Source organism: Homalodisca vitripennis, chromosome 3, assembly GCF_021130785.1.
Source record: "Homalodisca vitripennis isolate AUS2020 chromosome 3, UT_GWSS_2.1, whole genome shotgun sequence".
Classification (NCBI taxonomy): Eukaryota; Metazoa; Arthropoda; class Insecta; order Hemiptera; family Cicadellidae; genus Homalodisca; species Homalodisca vitripennis.
In genome coordinates, this window is record NC_060209.1 from 66390060 (window position 1) to 66413885 (window position 23826).

Below are 23826 nucleotides of genomic sequence, written 5' to 3' on the forward strand. Positions count from 1 at the left end.
TTCGATTTCAACAAATTAATACATTTTATGTTGTATACTGTTTTCACGCATCTTGAGTTTTTTTTTAATAAAAGAATAGAAACTGTACGGGGTAGAAATGCTCGCCCTTAGTTTGTGATTGATTAGCGTTTTAAGGTTCTTACACCAGGGACCGGAGATCGAATTCTGGTTTGTGTATGGTATTTTCACACGTAAAAAAAACACACACACACACACACACACAGGGGCGCGCGTAACCTGAAGTTATATGATCTCAAAACTTGTACAAACTCTAAGTTAATATTAAATAAATTTTAGTACTGTTCTCTGGTACCGGAATTAAATAAATACATAAAATATATTCTTCAAACTTTGACTCACTAATACCATTACTCATACTCGTATTTGTAGCGTAAAGTTACGTAACCCTTTCTATATTTTACATTGGAAACCTTTTACACCTAATAAATAATCTATTTGTCCAAGAATGTTTTGTGCAATGAAAAAACTTTACTTCTTTTAGTTATATGTACAATTTCATGAACAAATAAAACATTTGTACAAATTAAATATTTAAAGACAGTTCTTGTTACACATAAATATACTCTGAATTTATCTGCAGAAAAGTGAGCCTTCCTATGGCAGATTCCGTCCTTATACTGTTTCATCTCTTTAAATTCTGACAGATGGTCCACGTGGTCTCGAAATACATGCGAAATTAGTCGTTTTCAGTATTTGGTCTAGCTTGAGAATGTACAGGCAGAGCTCTATGAGGTGAGACTGATCGCCCTCTCTTCTTGACTCTTGCTGAACACAAGATGATTGCCTATAGGTGAAATGAATATCCTTCTTTATCAATGAATATTCATTTTAGGTATCAATACAATTTCCAGCATATAGTGCTCAAATGTCTTTTCTGTAAAGGGGGGAAGTCTATCACTAAGACTAAGGCAGTGGCGTAGCGAAGGGGGGGGTCCAGGGGGTCCGGATATGTACAATTTCATGAACAAATAAAACATTTGTACAAATTAAATATTCAAAGACAGTTCTTGTTACACATAAATATACTCTGAATTTATCTGCAGAAAAGTGAGCCTTCCTATGGCAGATTCCGTCCTTATACTGTTTCATCTCTTTAAATTCTGACAGATGGTCCACGTGGTCTCGAAATACATGCGAAATTAGTCGTTTTCAGTATTTGGTCTAGCTTGAGAATGTACAGGCAGAGCTCTATGAGGTGAGACTGATCGCCCTCTCTTCTTTACTCTTGCTGAACACAAGATGATTGCCTATAGGTGAAATGAATATCCTTCTTTATCAATGAATATTCATTTTAGGTATTAATACAATTTCCAGCATATAGTGCTCAAATGTCTTTTCTGTAAAGGAGGGAAGTCTATCACTAAAACTAAGGCAGTGGCGTAGCGAAGGGGGGTCCAGGGGGTCCGGACCCCCCCCCCGAAATTTTAAGACGTCAAAAAATGAAGCATGGAACAGGAGAAAAAAGGAGAGTTATCATTACTCTTGTCCACAAACATTAAATTGATTGATTTAATTGATTAAAGTGATCGTTGTTAAAAATATAATTGTCCTTACGTTTAAATCATAAGTATCAAACGATACTTTTGGGCTCGGCCTTTTGGATAGTGTAGTGTAATCACAGTATTTCTATAGGGCGCGGTCACGTGACGTCGCAAAGTAACCTGAACCGTAACACGGTGAACAGTTTAAATTAACGACCACTTCGTTCAAATTCGTCTTGAGGACGTAAAATGACCGCTTAGAATTAAGTTACGAGGTTGATTTTAAGTGTCATTAAACTGTAGACGAGTATATAATTATATAAAAGAAAAATAAAAAAGTCACTTTTGGTCGGAAAAAAACACTTGAAAAACTACTGATTGGAACTTCAACTAGTTTGGACTTCAGTGATTGAGGTAAACGTGGTGTTTTCGGTTGAGTTAGAACGACGATTTTTGTTATCATTAAACTGTACATTGTACCTATATAATTATCGAGAAAAAAAATCACTTTCGGTCGGTAAATACCGAAGAAAAGTTCTCTACAGATTCAAGTTTTGACGATTTTGGATTTCACTGGTTGAGTGGTTGAGGTAAAAGTACTTAGAATTATGTTAGAACGTTGATTTTAGGTATTAATTCAACGCCGACTAATACATATATAATTATCGAGAAACAAAACAAAAAAATCACTTCATTTTGATGTTTTTGAATTTCATTTTGGTGTTAAAATCAGCTGTTTGAACTTTGTACTGTTGAAACAAAAATAACGGTATTTTGATTGTTTATACAAGAAGAAAATGTTTACATAGGGAAATAATTGTTCACATAGGGAAACTAATGTTTTAAATAATGAATTAGCTACGAGGGGGAAAATACTTTCGTAGATCTTAGCTGAATTGGAAAGTAGCCATTACTATACAGAACAATGGAAAATACCAAACATAATCTTGCAGTCATAATAATATGTGAGAATTTGTCAGCAGAATGAATCAGCAGTGTAGTTGTAGTTCAACGTAGTTCCACTAGAAAGCAGCACTTACTGCAACACACTTTTGCAGATGTTCCTACGACCACTATTACTAAGAGAAGTAAGAGAAGTTTATTATTTTGATAATGGGAAAACCACAAATTCTATGTTTCTTATGCGGCTACCATGACCAACAGGATAGAAACCTCTCATGTTTTCTAGTGTTCACCTGTGTTTTGTCTATTCAACTTTGTTAGTAAAGCGAGTACCTATATCATTTGTTTCTGCAGAGAACTCTAACAATAGTTACATTTGTCATAAAGTTACCAATGGAAAACACCCAATACTATGCATTAGTATTAAGTTTTAACTATCATACATATTTATCTATATCTGTTTAAATTATATTGTATTTAGTCGTTTAGAAAACCTGAAATTAATAATTGTAAGACATTTTTCATATTCCATTTTTATACGCGTGACCGAACTTATTGTTTTACTACTTGACATCTCACGGATTGGTATATTTAAAATACACGTAACATTTTCACTGTAACAACATATCGACATAGTACGTGAAACGAGTCAGGTACAAAGCATATACATAATAAGTTATTAACTCAAATTCTAAATGACTGTCAAATTTGATCAATTAATATTTATACTATGGAAACGTAAATAATAGTAATAAATACATTAAAACTTACTATGTTGGCATTGTAAAACATACGATGTTTATGAGGTATTTCTTTATTTATGTGTAAAATCCTCATATATGACATATTGTTTAAAAGTGTGATTATATACAAAACTTTCGCTCTAATGATTTGGAAGAAAGAGGGCTGCTTCAGTGAAACAATTGTAATATAAATCTCAATATATGAGAAAATAAAAAAACTATCTTCTAGACATAAAAGTAGGTCGTAATTCACAACCCTATTATTAGTGTTATTAACAAAAATTTAAAATAATATGGGATCTAAAACAAATTCTTGAGATACGAATATGTTTGTAATTTATTCAATAGACGATTGGTCTCCGGGATAGCCTAGCCGTTCAATGAAGTAGATTTCCATTACTTTCCTTCTGACCACGTGTTATGATGAACAGAACAAGACAATGTCCTCGGATGCCTAAATCTTCCATTGTTTGTACAAGTAAGAAATTACCAACATCAAAACACAAAGAATCCTAAGACATGTTTCTTTTAATTAAGAGAATTGAGTTAGTATTTTTCCATATCAATAAACCATTTAAAATTCGTGATTGTAAAGAAATTGTTTTAAGAATATTTCTTAATGATGACTGATTTGCTCTAAGCAAAAAATGTGATATAAAACAGGTTTATTATTCTCTTTTATAGAGAGCCTGTAGTTAAGTGTTCAGAAGTAAACAATAAGTTGTTTGTCCTCCAATACGTTGACAAGTATTAGAGAGCGAGATCAATGACACCTTGCCAATACCAACTTTCACTCACCGGGTTATTGCTAGCCACAGTGGATAGTTCTACAATGTATTCTAACGTTTCTAATGTTAGATCAATTTATGTTCTGGTGTTATGTGGAGGCCACTTTCTCCCTAACTACTACTTCTTATTAGGCAATATAAGTAGGTAAATACATACGTATTATAAATATAAAAATATAAAGAAAGTTAACCTTTATGAGCGCTCACGTGATCTGAGATTGAATTGAGGTACTATTTCAAGCGATGTTTTTCTTCTTTCGCAAGAAGTGCCCGTCACTGATGGCCAGTGGTATTTCAGAAATATTTGTTGTTCCATATTAAATACAAAGCAGTATAGAATGTCTGATCGGTATTTTTCCAACGCCATATTATGTGATTTTGGACGATCTGGCACGTTATCTGAGATCGGGAAAGTACCGATCGGAAATGCCCCTGGCCATGGTGCGCCTGTATCAGCACATCCTTGATATAGCACATCCTCGCTGTTGACGTCATTATGACGTCACGAAAGGGGGTGTTAAATCAGCGCACTAGCGGTGCCCATGCCCTGAATAAGCGCCCCCTTTGAATAGGGGGTTCCTAATTCAGCGCCTTGCCCATGTCCATGTGCTGATTTAGCACCTGAATCTGTGGGGAGGGGGGTGCTAAATCAGCGCCTATACTTTGTCGATGTAAAGAATAAGCACCCTCTACTAAACAAAACAATAAAAATCTAACCATATTGCGATTTGTTAATGGGTATATTTATTGTATTGCTATGATTTGACTAATATTTCAAAAACAAATAGGTAGTTAATTACCTATTATAAAAAATACTAGGCATCGAATATGCTAACGTTAAAAAAACTAGATTCTAGGTTCTAGGCATTCAAATATAACTTTATTTTACCGTAAAATTAATTTGAAACCCTGGTAGAAACCACGCAGAAGAATTGATATTGCTTAAATCCGGTACGTGTAATAAATATACAAGGTCAGAGATTATATCAACCTATTAAACCAATTTTAAAACAGTTATCTATTAGTTTTGAATTTTGCTGAAGACCAATCAAACTCGAGAAAATTTTGTACTGTGCAATTCTAATTTTCCAAAGGCTAACAATCAGTTATTTGTAAGGACAGACCAGTTTAAATAGTGTACTTCAAACACAATGGACAAACAATTACAATATTATGTAATGTTTACAAGAATCAATATCTACTATCTCCAACGTTTTTTGGTTTGTAAAGGAGTTGGTGATAATGCTTGTGAAGTTGATTGCCTTGAGTTATATCCATATCAGTTAGTCCAACTCAAATCAACAAAAAAGAAAAACGCTGTAACAAACAATGTTAATACGCGTAGCAATGAATATATATTACCATATTTTCAAAAGCATTATTGCTCGTGAAGACAAACACATGTATAAAATATATGGATATTCGTTGTTTAGTTTTCCCTCTGTCGGTGTGTGTGTTTTTTATCAAAAAGTTTATAACTTATATCCTATTAAATAAATGCTAAAAGTCTTGGTCAAATGTGTATGGTGGCAAGAGCAGCTGCAAAAAATATTATGCTGTTATCTTCAATACTTTCAAAATAGCGGCCGGCTATTAAAATATTTTTACGTCGAACTTCTTACAAGACTGCAAATTTATTACAATATTGCTAAAATTATATTTTAAGTGGATTCTCGTATAACAAATCTACTGAGCAAACGTATCTTAAATAACATATACACAGAGTTAATGTGACAAAACACGGTCGACATCGAGTAGCTCATAACACACAGATAAAACGGCAGCTCCAGAGTATCTTATACTAATTACGCTCAGATCAGAATTCCCTGATTTAAAGTACATAAAATACATTAATATCGGTTTCAAAATCACTTTTTGTCTAATAAATTAAAAACTAATAGATATATTGTAAATTTACCAACAATGAACGTTTTTATGAACAATGACAGACAAAAACAAACTTCTTATTTAACAATAATTTACCATAAAGCTTAAATTATTCTCAATATCTGTTAAAAAAACTAAAAAAGTGACTGTAGGTTGTATATGAAGAATAATAAACAAAAAGAACAATAGTACAGTAATATTCCGACAATAATGCTTGTATAGATAACATCATAGATAACCTGTTTTATTAGAAATACATCTGATTGCCGCATAACTAAGTTTTGGTAAATAAATATGTCCTAAAACAACAGATATTAAAATAAATACATTAACATTAAATATATGACTCTATAGGCCTCTCTTAGGTAGGCCTAAAACATGTATTTCAATTGCTTTTCATCATAGAATACAAAAATCAACAGTAGGGATAAAATGGAGCTGCCATTAACTTTTTTTTCTTAGATTCTTGTTGAGAACATCTATATGAACCTTGTTTTGCTATAGTAAATGAGCTCTAAATAAGTTATTTACTATTCGGTTTAAATAGTATTTGTGTAATTAGAGTTGTGATAAAATCCACTATAGAATTTATAATACAAATCTGATGATTTTAAGACAATAAAAAAATAATCATTTTTTTATGGCCATTTTAAAAGCATTAATGAAAATATAATAATATTTTATTATAATAATAGTTTATTCGGAATAAAACATTAATTTTTTTTATAAAAAAAACACATACAGACAGACTAATAGGAAACTAAACACCGAAGACCCATTTTTATAATGGTGAAATGCGTTTCCAATGACCTGAGCAATAGCGGGATATACCCTTGTCCAAAGAGTTACAGAAAACTATATAAAATTATTATACACAGTGTCCCAAAACCTTCTACCAATATTTTCAAGTATTATTCCAGGACCAAAGGTAAACCAAATTAGCAACTCCAAACTTTCTAAAACTCAATAATTATTACTCAAATAGCCACAATTTCGTTTTTTCACTTAATTAATTATATTTGATAACGGATTGTTTTAATAGGTTAAAACCTTGTAATACCTAATACTTTGTAAAAACCTTTATAATCTTAAAGCCTAATTACATAAAAAAAACTCCAACTTCATACAAGCTTTATTTTCGTAATGGTGGCTTCCTAAATTCTTTAAACGTAAATATCTTAAAAACGGCAAATTATAAAAAGGTCCAATTGTTACATTCTAGTTTCACTGTTAAATTAAAAAATCCAATGGTACCAAGCTTAAGAAAATTAGATGTGAAATAAGAGATGGGCTTTAAATTGGCTTTTAAAACCCGATTACTGAACAATATCCGCTTTCATTATGTGGCAAACAATGTGAGCCGCAACAATCAGCTATTTAAATTTTAGCTGCTCTAATCAGGTGAGTTTAACATTAAATTTTTGAACTGTGGTCATAATATCTTTACCTATTGCAGGATATAAGTTATTTTTATAAAAAAAAGAAAATACACTCTAATACATGTCGATTATCTAGACCAAACATTAATAATACTTGTACAACTCGCAAACACTAGTGATTGTAGATCTTCACTGTTGATCACTCAATCTTCCTATTTAATATTTTGTTATTTAAATGGAAGTTCTCATAGTTACTTTTGACCTTTAGCTTGTAAATGTATACGGGTGGTAAACATAGATTCTGTACTTAACTGTGCCAGAAAAGACTGTTATTTGTTCCAGATGTTAAGTTTGTGCTAACCGAGATTCGAGAACTGTGCTACCCGAAAAATAATCTTTCATAAAATTTTTCTGTAGCCTATACAAAATTAAATATTATGTTCATTAATTTTGTTATTATTAATTAAATAATATTTCTGCTTATATACATCAAATGATTATCTAGTTTAAAAATTGTAGGTGTGTTTCTTCGTAGGTCAAGTTTTTGGTATCCGCAAAATTTCAATAAGCACCCTCTTGCAACCTGGAGAGGGGTGTGCTAATCCAGGGCCTCGACCATGTCCATGGGCTGAATAAGCACCCTTTTGGAATCGAGGGGTGTTAATTAAGTACTTGGTTCATGCTCATACGCTGAATTATCACAACCCTGCCGTGACGTCAAAGCCCGAGGGGGTGCTTGTTCCAGGAGGTGCTAAAGCAGCGTTCCCCTGACCATCGGTGCGGGCTCCGGTGACGCCCCCTCTCCTACTACTGGAGAAAAAGAAAAAGAAACATTCAAACTCAGTTCAAATGATCGCTCGTAAAGGTTAACTTTAACTTTGGGACATTAGTAACATATTTATGATAACCTAGTCTAAACCTAACCTACTTATATTACATAATAACAAGAAGTAGATACGGAAAGAGTGACACCCAATACCAAAGTGAGTATAATACCAACGTACCCATAAATTTTTCATTCATAAGATTAAAGAGCGTATCTTAAAACATTATAGTTCAATAATATGTAAAAAGACCGACGTTGATTCTGTGCATATTAATGTCTTTATTGTATAATAACTATGCAGTATTTTCTTAACACCATTTTTTTTATTTATTTACAATCTGTTCAATTTAAGAAGAAAAATAAGTAAATATTATATACAGACACAGTATTAACAAATAAAATTGAGTTAGATGTTAACAATTGTTAGAACTAACGTAATTAAATCAAGAACCTAAAAGTTAGTTCCAGGATAGGAGATCGGTGGAGTCTGTACACATCTCTACAAAATTATCAAGTAGATTTACAGCCGGAGAGTTTGGGTGATCTAATATTTAAAGATAGTTACGACGAAATTTTATTTCTTGTTTGACTATTGGGGTGTCACATTTTGATGTACCGTTTTATTGGATACATACCAAGGCGCTTTTGCAATTTTTCTTAACAATTTGGATTGATACTGCATCTCAGTATTTTCTAAGCCTATAGGACGCTTCAAAACATCCAGGTTAAAAGCGTAACGTTTTTATTTTAATTCAGTCTGGTACCAATATTTACTTAATTTACCAGTTTATTATGAGGCAGTTTGCTCTGTCCCCATACTCAAACTCATATTAAAATTCTAAAAAATACTCATGACGCTAAACAGCCTGATACTCAGCGAACCTATTTGTCAATTTAATTGTGAATGGATACAATCTACTATTGCAGGATTTCTATATTTCAATGTTTTTACATTTCCTTGTAATAAAATATAACTGACTGATCGTAATAAAGCCTAACAATCGACAAGCAGTAACAACTTCAAAGTCTGTTTGTCTGTAAACACTGACTGTACTGGTCGTATTTCATGAAAATACAAAACTTTAGTTTGTTCTTCGAATCAATTTTAAGTAAGAGGACATAGATAGCCATAAACCAAACAGATATTCATTAATTATTGTATAATGATTTATATTGAATTTTAACGAAATCTAACGTACTAAGTTTTTAGGTTAATCTCAAACTCTTGGATGGAAGCAGTGAATCAAATGATTGGTCAGGATCAGTTAGAATGATATTAATCAAATTTATGCAACACTGTATTGGATGCTTAGTTATGGAAGAGTAATTTAAATATTCTGTTGATTGACTCAGCAACCAGTCATGGTCCGACTTCAATAAAATATAGCCGAAGGAGGTGGAAGCGTGAACCAAGATTGGTCTAATATTTAATCATTAAAATAAACTTAAGTTTGGGAATAAATAAAAAATGTGCGATTAAGCTGTTGTTTTAAGTCTGATTGTGGCCAAATTAAAGGTTTTACTTTTAAGCTGATAAAATTGTAAATTTGCAATTAATTTACAATGATATTGCTTACAGTTACGATACAAGATTAGAATCTCCGTTAATATTCTTAACTTTGATTCTGCTTTCCTGCGAATTTCGTATTGTAAAACGTAACATATTGATGAATAATAAATAAATACTCAAGTACTTGAATAGTATATTGTATTCAACTTAGAAAATCAATCTAATATTATTCTGGCGAAGAAATATGGTGTAGGTAGAATACCATTGTATATTTAGGTTAATAACCTAGAAAGAAATGTTATATAGTCGTAGTTCAAGCTTTAAGTTCTTTCTATACTGCTGAGTTATTATATTTAGTGAGAATAATCTTCATGAATAGCCTAATTTACGTTATTCTTATGTTTTATTTTTAAGCTCATGTGTCTCGTGATTCGTGCAAAATTTACAAATGTGGGAATTAGTGTTGGGTGTGAATGTTTCTTTGTTTTCATAACTGTGATCTTGTATTATCCCTATATATATATCCAAAACAAACAGGTCGTAGCTCAAAATAAATTTTCATTGCCATTTAGCAAATTGTGTGATCTACAAAAAGGTCAAGTAACATTTTGTCCTATCCTCAATTGTTTGACCGGAAAATGCGTTTGAATGCATTACTTTTTTAAGTTTTACTTGAAAATTGTAATTTAGGGCTCCATTACAGCCAAAAATTTAACTGTTGCACAAAATTAAAATATTATTTTAATACAAAATAATGAAGACTACAGAAAAGGTTCAGTTGTTTCTTTGCTCCATCTTCATCAATTTGGCTAATAAACGTAAATATTTTGTAACTTTGACGTGAGAATTTTGTTTCTGGAGGCGATAGCAGCCAAATCGTTGGTCCAAGCTAAAATTTATAAATTGTTGAGAATAAACAATGATGAGATCTACAAAAAATATTCAAATATCTTTCTGTCGTATATCCTTTCGTAAGCCTGAAAAACGCTCTCAATGGCAAAATCTTAGTCGTGAATTGACAATTTTAGGAATTTGAAATGTTAATGCGACTGCAATTTATGCAATTCCATCCTGTTCCGGAATGAGCTTGTATTACTCTGTAAAAGGGTGATTTGTATAACTTCTGAAATGTCGATGTAACCCATCTGGTGGTAAATGTTTGTCTGTCTATATGTATTTCGTAGGATATCTCGAGAACAAAATGAGCTGTAAACTTGAAATTTTATCATTACGGTGAAGTTTACTGCAGTACGATATTTCTAGGACGAATAAAGCTATGGACATTAAATGTTTACATTTTACTTTAATTTCTCGTTAGCAACGCATAGTTCAATTACTGGTTATATTCCCCCACGGGAACTGGATGAGCGTTAGCGAAGCATCAATATTAGAGAGGGACAGAGTGAATTCTATTTATTTTCACAGAAACTACACCTTCCAAGATAGAACCACGTGTGTCTTAATCCCCGGTAACATTATCCCTCCCCCCCCCCCCCGGAATTCCCTGGTATTACCAGATAATCTTCTGCGTAAATTAAACCCTCTGGTCAAGGTTATAATCTGATAAAGAATACTGACTTAGAATAAGTACTCTACATCGAAATTAGACACATAAATTACTCTTTAAAATTCTGAGAAGCTAGGTAGTGCAGACTGATAAACGCACTTAATGGCAAAATCTTTGTCGTGAAAACTTTGTAGTTTAAATTTATATGTGGCTACAATTTGTGTAATTCTTTCCTGTTCCGGATTGAGCTTGTATTACTATGTAATCTAGTGAATCTTATACGGTTTTCTGTGTCGATATAACCTATCCGGTTGATGACTATCTCCCAGAAAAGAACCTCGTAATCTTTTCACCTCCGATAACATTAACCCTCCCCTTCCGGGAATTTCCTGGTATGACCAAGTAAACTCCTGAGTAAATTAAACCCCCTGATCAACTTAATAATCTGATAAACATTTCTGACTTAGATTAAGTACTCTTTAGTTGATAAAACAGCTTGTCTCATAACGTCCTGTGGGATAGATTTACTCTGTAGACAGAGTCTAATCCACATCCTGGTATGTTAGAATTTTCAAACTTGATCCAGTTGTAGCTTCGACGATTAAATTTCCAGAAAATATCTGAAAGCTGGTCAGTTTCCATTTTTAATTACTCTAAAATATTCACAATGGATGACCAGTGCTCTCTTTTCTCCCAAGGTCTGCACCAGATAAACCCGAAAAACGCTCTGGAACTCTCTTTTTAGAGGCGGTAGCGGCCGAACCATTGGTCATAGCTTAAATATTACATTTTTGATAACTAGCCAATGATAAGATCTACAAATGAGATCGAGTAGCTTTTTTCGTATATGCTTGCGTAAGTCCAAAAACCGCTCTTAATGGCTACACCTTTGTCGTGAATTGGTAATCTTAGGGGGTTTTAAGTTTTATGCGACCACAATTTCTGGAGTTAAGTCTAGTTTAGGATTGAGCTTCTATTACAACGTAAACGAATGACTTGTATACGTTTTGCTATGTCGGTATGGCCTATCTGGTCGATAAATATCCCCCCAAAAATAACAACGTTATCTTTTAACCCCCGATTTACATTAATCCCCCCTCACGGGAAATTCCAGGTATGATCAGATAGACTGCGGAATAAATTAAACTCCCTGATAAACTTAAGAATCTGATAAACGTTACTGATTTAGATTAAATATTCTACAGGTAATAAAAAAGATTGTCTCATAACGCCCTGGTGGGCAGATTTACTCAGTACGCAGTCTAATCCACACCCTGGTATGCTAGAAACTTGGAATATTGCACAATTCTAGATTAGTCTGTGTAATCATTAGAAATCACCTGAAAGTCAACAATTTCTCCATTGAAGTTACTCTAGAAAATCAAGAGGGCTGACCACAAAACTCCATACCGAGAAAACCGGAAGTCGTAGCTCAAATACCAGGTCAGAATCGAAAGATAAAATTAAATTTCCGACAAGGAACAGACAAGTCACCTTTTTCGTATATCTAACGGTTAAGCCACAAAATGCCCTTAAAGTCAAAACTTTGGTTAAATCCGGAAAATTTCAATAAAATATAGATCTACTTTAAACTTCCAGATCCCAAATCTAATGCAAGGATTTAACCTGTCCCCGAATTCCGCTTATCCCCGAATTTAACAAATACTTGAATCTGGGGCCTGGGGGCGTAGCCTAAATAAAGGTAAGTATAATGTTGTTCCTTATTTTATTTACATAAATACATGTAGGTAACAATTCATAAAAATATAAAATTACAAAATTTGTATAAGGTAGTTCGATTTTACAAAGTTATATACTAACTATTAAGCTATAAAAATGTCTATGCGCGTTGTCATAGAACAACCCTTACAGTTAATATTCAGAATGGCTGTACTTTCCTTCGCCCTGGCAGCTCCACACCAACGTGTACAGAGTTTGTTAAGTGCAGTTGTTCATGTGGAAATAATCCAGTAAAATGCAGTTGGAAAACCATTGGTTTACACATTTATTTGTTGATATAGTTTCATAATCTTATACTCTACTTTTAACATTGCTGTATGTGACCAATGCGGAAATAAACAGGCTACATTTTAACGCAACTCCCATTATTGCAACTATATTGTTAGTTTCAACTTTCAAACTCGCGCATCTAAACTTATTTATCCGATATCAGCCAACAGAGATTGGAAAGAAAGGACATACACTATATTGTCTCAATGTTTACATTTTCAAACAAGGATTACTGAGACAACGAATACAGCGAGTGGTAAATATGTGGTAAATTTGAAAGAGGTAGATTTGAGAGTGGTAAATTTTAAATATGTGGTAGTTTGAATGTTTCTCCTTTTTTCACGAATAATTTAAATTTATTATAATTGATTATAAAATATTTAAAATTATGTTTAAATTGTTCATGGACACTGAAATAACAATTATCTCAAATAAGCTTATTTTCGTCCTAAATTATTTATCAGAGAACTCCATTATATTACATCATTAGTGCTTTCACTAAGTTAGCTACATACTCCGTATTACTTTAGGATTCCTTACTGGTCTAAAATACTATATAGTAGTTCAAGCATTCGCTCCTGAAATCATAGGAGCTATCAAATATTATATTTCGGAAATTTACATAGAAATATGGGTAATTTTGTTGGTGCTTTATTGTCCGACTTAGGTGTACAATCTATTTTGAATTTGTAAGATATTTTAAATCTTAAATTCATATTAATTTAAGATAACTATTGTGAATAAAAAAAAGTAGAACATGGTTATCACTCCACGTGAAATTACAGGAAATTAAAGTAGAAAGTTTAGGCAATTTTGTAATTAAGCCCAAATAAAAACAGCTGAATATAAAAATGTAAACCTTTAATAGTATGTACACACACAAGTTGTAGCTTCTGGGAGTGACATGTTTTATTTTTTTTTATTAAAACTGTAGTTTTGTTGAGAAAAAATAATTCAAAGAAAAACATAAGTTATTAAAACTGACTGAAATGTGTAATAGTCATTTCAATAAATACACATGTTTACATTCAGAAAACTATTTAGTTTTAAAGTAAATCATAATTTTTGTACTTAAATTAGATGTATATATTACTTAGTAACTACCTCAGACACAATAACTAAGAGTGTAGCAGCGTGTCTCTAGAGAGCTGGGTGCTGGCATCGACAGTAGTGCCTGCAATATGCGCGATGCATCATGCGGCACGTTTCATGGTTGACTGTACTTGACGTTTTTAAACTTTACGTTCTAAAACATATCAGTTATAAATAGTGGAAAAAAAAATGTAAATAAGGTTTTTTGCGGTAAATTTTAATTCGGATAGGATTACAATAATCATCAGCACTTGAACAAACTGTAGACGTTTTGAAACAGTCGCATATTCAATTTGTACGTTATCCTACAATAACACGTTGTAGGATACCCACAAGAGTATCAGTGCATGAGCCGATAGCCAATTTGTATTGTATACCTAGTAAGTCGGTAGAAGATTTTCTCCTAAGAAAAAAAATCTATCATCGGCCGTACTAGTAGAGGGTTAAATCCCTTTAGGCCTTTTGAATTTTTAAATATTTCAAAAAACACTCTTAGAAAATATTGCTCTTACCCAAAGAAAATAATACAATTTAAAAAATAATTTAATTATGTAATAAATTATTTCATTTTATTTCATTTTTTTTATTGATTGTTTCTCTTGAATCTAAATAATCGGTTACAGATCTAAATATGACGCACATTTCAAATAATGTGTCTAAATTTGAGGAACATGAAATAAAAAAGAAAATACATGTAACTTACGATAACTTTTTTATGTGGCTGCAAATAATAAATTGTAGCTGTGTAATAAAAAAGATTTAAAATTCCAAAATTAAAATTCCTGCAGGCCTCTACAGACATTGAAATTTTAAATTGTAGGATACGAAATTGTTTAGTTCTGAAGATAGAATCATTCATTTTAACTGTAAAGTGAGATGAATTTCATTTCGACATACATTAAGTGTTTACTTTTAAATACAAACGTGTAATAAATATTAAAAAATCATCACTAACATCTAAAATACTTACGATTTCCTGTTGAGTTCAAATGATAAGGTTAAATTAAGTGACACTCTGAACGTGAAACAGAATAAGTTACGCAAACCACCAAGAGTTTTGTTGGTTAAGCATAACCGGTTATAAATAATCTTACGCTTTCCATAAAAGTCACTTAACGAATCACATAGAATGACAAATTGGAAATTAAGGGGCTCAAGGGATTTCAATATCAAAGACTAGAATTTCAATATTAATATGTTCTCACAAACTAGAATTGCATTAAATGTAACACAGTTGTGGGATTAAACAAATATTTTTTTCCAAAAAATTAAAATATACCTACATACCCATGTAAAACCACAAGGACACATTACACGTGAAGAGGGGGAAGTGGTGTCTATTGCAAAAATTTATTTTTTATCTACTTAGTATAATGCTGGATTAGAAAAATACTTTGCTGAATAGGAATATTTTGCAATTATTATCACCTAACTCAGGAGTATTTACAGTGTTATTTAAAACGAGTATGCCCACTATATCCCAGTTTTTCAGTAGGAAATTGCGTGTGACGCCTCGGGTAACTGCTTTTAAAATAATATTTTTGGAGACATATACAGAGTGTTCAGTTAAGTGTTCCAATACTTTGGGATTTTGTTCTTCATATAAAAAAGAGCAAAAAAGTTCATATAAAGGTATGTCCTAAAACATTTAGTTTTTCGTCTATCCGTCTGTATGTATTTTTTAACAAAAAGATTTTTCTTTTGAATCGGTTAATATAAAGTTACGAAACTTGAGAATTGTATTACATTTGGAAGACCTTTTTTGAAAGTAAAATATTAACAAAATCGTTTTACTTGTTACAAAATGGTGGAGGTTTGAATTATTCCATCAAAATAACTCACAACCGACTAACGTTCGCCATTTAGAAGCTGGTTGATGGATTTTATTAATACTTTATTTTTAAAAAGGTCTACAAAAGGTTAATACAATTCTTAAGTTTAACTTTATCGTAACTGGTTCAAAAGAGATATATATATATTTGCTCATTTTCATGTGTAGAACATAATCCCAAAGTATCGGAACACTTTTACTAAACACCCTTTATAAAGTACATTGGTAACGCCTGAATAAACTAAATACCGTATGCAATAAAGTTCAGAACTGCGAGAAATATAGCCATATTTTGCAGGCGTCACAGGCGCTGCGTACAAAATACTCAAAGTTGGGCCTTTTTGTTCAGTTCTGGGCGTGTTTCAATCACCATTAAAATATTACCAAAATATTCTGTACAGTTTAGACTAGATACATCGAGAATTTAATTTATACCCATATTTACTAACAGTTATTGGGGTGTAATTTTTACTATTATATAACAATCTAATCCTCGGGGCTACTCCCCAGCGGTCTCAAGAGTTTGAAAGAGCCTGTTAAATGTAATTACTGTTTCGTGTAAATATTGTTTTATGACATCACAACCATGTCATGAATTTAACCACTATTTTCAATATGTTTACATATATAGTCTTGAAATCATAGAGTAAACGTGATAGTAACAACATCTTTTCTGTAACAGTTTTTGAGCACAGAGTAAAACAATTAAAAGTTAGAGTAAAATATACTTTTAACTGTATATATTAGTAAATAGTATTAAGTATGCAGTGTAAAACCCCATCTTAGTCGAGTTTTTACAGAAGTAGGCTTCTCAGACCTGTGTGTACATGTATTTTCTTGACCGGGGAATAAGGCAAAATCAACCATAGAACAAAAAAATAACAAAGACTGGGGTACATTAAAATGGTTATAAATGTACCCTTTTTGACACTTTATTTTAATCGCGGCAAGAAGGTTAACTCAAAATTGCCATCGGAAATATAATTCACTCGAATCAAAAGTGCAAAGCCTACAAAATTTCGTGTAAGGCCGTGGGTAACTGTTGGTAGTACATATTTAAAATAATTTTATTTTGACTTAACAATACTAAAATTAGTTTTAAACGGATCATGCATATCGATTATGTTCTAGAATAGGTATATCGAAAATTGAATTTTTACCTATTTTCTTATACTGCGCTAGAAAATGGTGAGCTGTCTTATTACGCACTACAGTATTTACAGTATAAATAACTGCTTTTGCGTGATTTTGGGATGAATTATCTTCTGAATCTAACCAAGTGTGTTAGCAGTAATTTCAGCTCATTCTAGTAAGTAAAGTAATTTCGACTACAAATATTACATCTTGCTAAAGTTTGGTTAGTTGTGAATATCTTATATGTACATAGTTAGAACTGATGTTAAAAATCCAAGATTAGCGCTCCGCCAACTCCACACACCGGACGACCGCACATAATAGTATTGAGCCATGGCAAAATACAAAAAATGTTTGGCACTTTTTCCTTTTTTGTACAAAACTATTTTCAGGGAAAATAGTTGCGATTTCCTTTGTTCTTTACAAGTTTAGTTCAATGTAGGTGAAACAGTTTCGTAAATAAAGTCATTCAAACATTGGCAATATATATTAAATATTGGTAAATTGATATCCGTTTGATTTGTAAGAATAGCACTAAAACTGGACGTTAATAATATAATTAAAGTATTAAGCATATGCATTAAATATAAATGTTTTTATAGTTTTTTCTAACATCTGACAAACTGTTGTTAATTTCACTTTGTGTGGTTTTAAAACTACGCATTGGGGAGAAATAGTTGTAATTTTCCTACTATAAGATAAATAAATTAATACAAAATCTGTATTGTAGATCTCCCAATGTTTTATGTATATATTCAAACAATATCGGAATAGAAATTGTTATTTAAATACTTAGATATTATGAAATTTTTAAATCTTTGCACTTATTTGAAAAGTTATAAAATACACTGCCTTACAAAACATGACAAAGTTTCCCAATAGGCTACTTGAGTGCAAAATGATAAATCTAAGTATTATAATATTATTGATATACGGCATTAAAAACAGTCAAGAATACTGCAAAGTTTGGGACATTTATACTCTTGCGTGATAACTCAGACTTTCGATTTCGGGAGGAAGTAGTACTATAATTTTAAAACATGGTTAGATTTTCTACATAGTCAGTGCACAGACCCGCCGTTTGTGTGTTTAATTGTTTCATACATGATTCTTTAAACATACAATAATGTTATGTATGATTTTGTTACAGAAACATACTATTCCTCTATGTTAACTAGGTCTACTTAATCTTAATGGCTTTATGATTTAAGTAAGAGTATTAATTAAATAAAATTTAAATTATTATATTTATTTTTCAGCCTCATAGTCCTTTTTACATTTAAGCTGTGTTTAAGTACAAAACTACTCGTAATCCTCAAAAATAAAATAAAATCAACCACATATCAAGATTTAAATGAATAGTTGTTATGAATTCTAAAACTAACTACAAAATACTTAATAACAAACAAAAAAAGCACCTTTCTGTTTATATTTTATATAAAATTAATACTATATTAGAAAATAGTATTATGATGAATTTTGAACAAAAATAGTCTAAGTATATAATATTAAAACATTATATTTGTATTAAAATTTGTTTTTTAGCACTCACACTTCATTTTGTCTGAACACACCAAGACTAGCGACTTCCGAGCTCCGCTGCAAAAAGTACGCTCTAAGATCCGTAAGCATCCCGACTCTACAAAGATATTAAACTGAATAGTTTCAGTCCAGTACTGAACAAGCGATATGTAATATAACGGCTTATATAAATTCATTAATCCTATGTAAATAACAGTTTGTAGTAGTTTATATAAGTTTTTTTTATTTCAATATACGTTTTTAAAAGAACACTAAATTCAAAAATAGATAAGTATATTATGATCACAATCATAAAATTATATTTTAATCAAAGTAATCTAAATACTACAGTTGGTGCCAGTATTATGATCACAACAAAAATGCTACATTAAGCTGATTAGAGCATATAAAATTAAAACAATTTATTGTTATATCTCACAAGCAGTGCCGTAAGATAACGTCAGTTGATATTGGTAATGACTTGGCTTGTTAAACTCGAATTATCTTGCTCATTTCTTAACCGATTTTCTAAAAACTTGTTAACGATTTTAATTTTGTATAAACGTCAATAGCGTAGTTTAATTTCAATAAAGATCGAATCTTTATACACCGTACCTATGTATATTTATTTATTTATAATTATTTTGCCCTTACAGTGTTTCGTAAGTTGTTGAGGAATAATTACAGTTAATGGTGGTTTAAGGCCAGGAACTAATGAGAATCTAGTTAAACAGTGGTATTTATTCGTATACGAAACAAATTACCCTAATAAATTACTGTACAATCACCATACATGTAACCACTACGCATAGTTGGAGGAATTATTCAGCCTATTTCCTTATCACTAGTCCTTCACAATTTAAACATGATCAACTGTTGTTTTAGCGCGGAATAATCATGGTTTTTGCAAATGCTTAATTACTCCAGCGATAAGCGATAAGTGGAGCTTGCAAACAATGAGAATTCGGCTGTCGTACACGGTACAAAGGGTATTCATATGTGCTCGGGTTTTTAATTATTATACGTAATAGATTTTTCCATTTGGCTATAAATGTATGTGTTTAACCTGTGTGTATTGTGTGGGATTTGGCATACTGGTGATTTAAGAGTGAAAATATCTCCCATTGTATTGTGTAAAGTTTGTGTAGTATTGTTATGCGTAAGGTGAGTGATCAATAAACTAGGGACCACAGTATCCACGCCTATGGAGTTTTACTGAATAATGGTTCAGCGGCGAGGATCATTAAGCCAGACGAGTACAGCTTTTTCATAAGTATAAAAATAAATGATTTTCAATCCTATTGGGTAACTGACTTTATAAATAAGGGACTTAATACTCTGGTGACCGTTTGCCATATTCTGATCTCTGAATGAGAGTTAAATACTTAACTTCGTTTCTCGTGTTAACATTTCGTGTCTATATTTTTTTTTAATGATCGTCACTGTAGTACCTAAGCAAAATCGAATATGTGTAGAATCCCTTCGGTATTACCTGTCCAACAATTTAGTATTTGCCTATGCTACCTTCTATTTGATCTAAATTCAGTAGCTCACCCTGTAGAACATATTTTAAACATCGTTTTTGCTGATTTACTATTATATTCAAATCTAAAATGACAGCGCTTCCCATCACACTGATTTCATAATTTAAATAAAATTACAAATTCAACTAAAGATCTGTAAACAAAAATTTGACATTTTAAGTACTTTTTTCTTATTGTAACGCATTGATTTAATCTTCTATGCAAGGCTGATACGTGATCTTACCTGGTCAATCTTTTATCGATTACCAAACCTAAGAGTTTACTACAGTCAAGCAAACTGATTTCGCTTCAGTTACACAGCTTAATTCCATGAAGGCAAAGACAATCGTTATGGTTATCAACTATTTCATTATCAGTAATCTTATTTTTAGACACGTGTGAATTAGACACGTGCAATAGGCAGTGTTTATAATTAATCCCTTATCGTGAGCACATTTTGTAAAAATATTAAAATCTTTTTGCAATTTCTCTTCAGTCACGTATAAGTCTTTATGACGGGAAGAAATTGAATGAATAAATGAATAAATGATTTATTTCCATCAGCATCATACAACAGAAATTGCAAATACAAAACCTGGAAATTGACTGGCCACGTAACCAGTAGTGTGGCCAGTTTTTATAAGGCAAAGATAAAAATAGAATAATATACTTTTTTTTCAGTCTAGCACATAAAGTTTAAATATTCAAGAAAGACACTCTCTGCAATGTTTATGCTTTCAAACTCTAAACTAGACTACTTAAATATTGTAATAACTGTTCATTAATTAGAACTGTGAAAAGGTTTTTCAAATGTGCGTTAACATTAATTTATGACATATATTGTATGCTATGGAAATAATTAAACTATATTAACTAATTATAAGATTCAAAAATTCTACATCTTGTTTAGTCATTAGCCAACTTTTCAACAGTGAACAAAATTCCCTAAGTCTAATGCTCTGTCTTATATAATAAGGGACTTGATTAAAATATTTAGGTGCAAGGTAACTATAGGAATGCCTAAAAATGGACTTGTTTACTTTAATTAGCCTAACATTACCTGCAGAACAGCTCCTAGTATTATAGTGATATATTAGATTATTTTCTTTATTGCCACTTCTCCTGTAGAACAGACTTAAAACTTTAAACACGAAAATATGACGGAAAGGTAGTATATTTAACGTTTGGTATAATGGAAAGGAGGTTTCCCTTTTCTGCTTTTTTAAAATAATACGTAAAAAATAATTTTGAGAGATTCGTAATTTATCGATCAGAGTTTTAAATGTGCCTCCAAAGCAGACTATACCATATTGTATACGTGAGTGAATTAAAGCAAAATACAACGATCTTAACAATGAAGTTTCACAGAAATTTCTTAAAAAATAAAAAGTTCGAATAGATGATTTTATTTTCCTGTGTAGAGATAATATATGTTCGTCCCATTTAAGTTTGTTATCAAAAATAATTCCCAAATATTTAATGCTTTTCACACATTGGATTGTTCCACAGTTACAAACAAGTAAATCACAATTAGTTGAATGGAACTTTATCTCAAAAGGTAAATCGCCACCACCTGGATCAAAAAGTATCGATTTCGTTTTATTAACATTTACTTGCATTTTATTAAAATTGCACCAATCCCTTAATAATTTTAAATCATTATTTATGTAATTATCTAAAAGCGTTAATTGCTTATTATTGTAAAACAGTACAACATCATCGGCAAATGCAGATATATTTCCCCTCCAACCAATCTTCAATAGGTCATTAATAAAGACCAGGAACAAAGTTGCTGAGAGCACTGATCCTTGCGGAACGCCAACTTTAATCTCTTGTTGAGAACTGTAGCAATTATTTATTTTAACTTGTTGTTTTCTGTTAGTCAAAAAGCTTCTAAACCAATCCAAAGCCACACCCCGAATTCCTGTCGTTTCTAGTTTAGCTAAAAGAATTTCGTGATTTACAAAATCAAAGGCTTTTTTAAAATCGACAAAGATGCCTATAGTTTTATCACCAGAGTTAAAATTATTGTAAATTTGTTCAGTTGCTGAAATCAAAGCATCTTCAGTAGATTTCCCTTTTGTGAAACCAAATTGATTATCACTGAAAAAACTAAATTTATTTAAGTAGGTTAGAACTCTTTTCAACATAAGTTTTTCAAAAATCTTAGAAAAAATTGATAACAAACTAATGGGTCTCAGCTGGTCAATTTTGATAGAATTGTCTTTTTTGTGAATAGGAATGATAGTGCTGATTTTTAATTTTGACGGAAAAATCCCTTTGCTAAAACTTAAATTCACTATATAAACTAAGACTGGTGCTATTACTTCAATTATGTTTTTCAGTAAACAAACACTAAATTGATCGAAACCAGTCGATTTTTTATTCTTTAAATTTTTGACAATTTGTAGTAGTTCTTGTGTAGTGACAGGACTAATGAAAAACGAGTGCGGGTAAGTGACGCGCGCCTGATGGACAGAGCCGACAGTTTGCGTACTCTGTATATTGATAAGATAGTTATTGATTACCTCGGCCACCGCAAGAGACTCAGTCACTATCTCTCCGTTATCTAACTCGACCTTTTGTACGCTCTTATTGATTGCAGAACCAGTTACCTCATTTATTACTTTCCATTGCATGGATGGGTCACCATTACAGTTCTCTATTTGTTTTTTAAAGTGTTGATATTTAGCTCTGTCTATTTCAAGTTTTAAGTCTTTACAAAATTTATTATAATAACATAAGAAGTTTTGGTCATATGGCCTCCTTTTAGATATTTTATAAAGTTTCTTTCTTTTACTTATTTTATTTAACAGATTCACCGTTATCCATGGACTTCTTAATTTAGCTTTAAATATCCTATTACTATAATCTCTTGTCGTACTACTTTCATTGATAATATTGGTAAGGATGTCACAAAATTTATTATAAACACTATCAACATCATCATTCAAATATATAATGTTCCAGTCAACAAAATTCAATTTAGATTTAACTGATTCAAAACTAATAGTAGTTTTCCGTGATACAAGCGTATTTATATTTATATTTCTATTTATTTTACTTGCACTTGCAAACCTAAGTCCCAACAAACAATGATCAGTCAAACCAAGGTCAAACACAGCAGAGCTATAATTATTTATGTATCTATTTCTTATAAAAATACGGTCTATACAAGATTCAGTGTTTTGAGTTATTCTAGTTGGTGAATTAATTAGGGATACAAATCCATTATTAGATAGAAGATTATTATAATTTTGTGATTCTGAGGTATCTACTAACAAATTTAAGTTAACATCTCCAATTAAAATAACGTTATTTGGTAATTTATTAAGAAGCTGTGTCAATTCGACTAAAAACTGATTTACTGAATAAAATTGAAATCTATACAAACACAATAATTTAAAGTAAGTATTATTAATTTTGATGTCAAGAAGTAAAGCATCAGCTGTGACCATATCTAGATGAAGTTGATTAACGTTGAATGCGCAATCAATAAAACAAACAATACCACCTGCTCTGTACTGATCATTGCATTTAGCGAAAGCTTTGAAACCTGCTATATTGTACAATTTTAATTCGTCAGAACTTATCCATATTTCACTTAAAATTACAAAGTGGGGCATTTCTTTAATATTATTAAGTTCTACAATAAAGCTATTAAAATTAC

At 31.4% G+C, this 23826-nt stretch overlaps 1 protein-coding gene across 2 annotated transcripts in view; it reads left to right on the plus strand.

Moving 5' to 3' along the window:
* Positions 1-23826, plus strand: part of LOC124357000 — a 91015-nt gene that overhangs the window by 750 nt on the left and 66439 nt on the right. The gene's annotated exons all lie outside the window — the stretch shown is intronic.